Here is a 1649-nt window from a genome sequence, read left to right on the forward strand (position 1 = left end):
CAATTAGAAAAGGAGCAGTAAAAAAAAAGCCTACAGTCACCAGAAAAAAAGAAATAATAAAGATTTTAGGAAAAATAAATGAAACAAAACATAAAAAGAAAATAGAGAAAAATCAACAAGACTAGAAGTTGGTTTTGTGAAAAGTAAAATGGAAAATCACTGGCAAATTTAACAAAGTAAAAGTTGGAGAGAATACAAATAAGAAATGAGTTGGGTGTCATCAAAATAGAACCAACTGAAATAAAAAATATAATACCAGGATACTATGAAGAACTGTCCTCCAAGAAATTTGAAAATCTAGAAGAAATGAACAGATTTCTAGAAACATACTACTTACCTAAACTAACACAGACTGAGGTGGAAAAAATTTGAACAGACTCATAACAAAAGAAGAAATTGAACAGGTCATAAAAAAAATTACCAACAACAACAAAAAAAGTCCTGTCCCAGACAGTTTCACTGGAGAATTCCACCAAATTTTCAGAGAAAAATTGACACCAATCCTACTCAAACTATTATTATGTACAGCAGAATGATACACTGCCTGGTCCTATGTAAACCTCACAATCCTTGCTATACCTCAGCCCATTGTTGCAGCCAGTACATCAATCCATCTTGTTGAGGGCCTTCCCCTTCTTTGCTGACCCTCCACTTTACCAAGTATGATATCTTTCTCCAGGGAATGGTCCCTTCTGACAACATGACAAAAGTATGTGAGTCAAAGTCTGGCCATTTTCACTTCCAAGGAGCATTCTGGCTGTACTTCTTCCAGGACAGATTTGTTAGTTCTGGCAGTCTATGGTACTTTCAGTATTCTTCACCAACACTACAACTCAAAAGCATGAACTCTTCTTTGGTCTTCCTTATACATTGTCCAGCTGTCATGTGCATTATCAGATGATCCACAGTATCATGGTTTGGCTTAGGCACACTTTAGTCTTCAAAGAGATATCTTTGCTCTTTAGCATTTTCAAGAGTTCTTAACACTAGCTTTGTCTGGTGTAACATGATTCTGATGTCTTAACTGCTGCTTCCATTGGTGTTGATTGTGGAACCAAGTGATATGAAATCTTTGAAAATGTCAATCTTCTCTCCATTTGTCATGAAACTGCTTATTGGTCCAGTTGTGAGGATTTTCATTTTCTTTGTGTTGAGATGTAATCCATAGAGCAGACTGTAGTCTTTAATCTTCATCTGTAAGTGCTTCAAGTCATGTTCACTTTCAGCAAGCAAAATTGTGTCATATGCATATTGCAAGTTGTTAATGAGTCTTCCTCTAATCATGATGCCATACTGTTCTTCATATTGTCCAGATTCTCAGATTAATTGCTCAGCATAGTGCCTAAGGTATTTGACTGCTAACCAGAAGGCTGGTGGTTCAAACCCACAAGCCAATCCTTTGAAGGAAGATTGGATAATCTACTTTTGCAGAGATACCACCTCAGAAACCCAAGGAGGGGTTGCTATGAGTCGGGTCCGACTAGATGGCACATAACAACCACTTATATATATATACATGGGAGCTCTGGCAGCATAGTGCCTAAGGTACTTGACTACTAACCAGAAGGTTGGCGGTTCAAACCCACCATCCACTCCTCGGAAGGAAGATGGGGCAATCTACTTCTGTAGTGACACTGCCTTGGAAACCC

This window comes from Orycteropus afer, unplaced genomic scaffold (assembly GCF_000298275.1).
Source record: "Orycteropus afer afer isolate SDZICR_OR568_19922 unplaced genomic scaffold, OryAfe1.0 scaffold00040, whole genome shotgun sequence".
Taxonomy (NCBI): Eukaryota; Metazoa; Chordata; class Mammalia; order Tubulidentata; family Orycteropodidae; genus Orycteropus; species Orycteropus afer.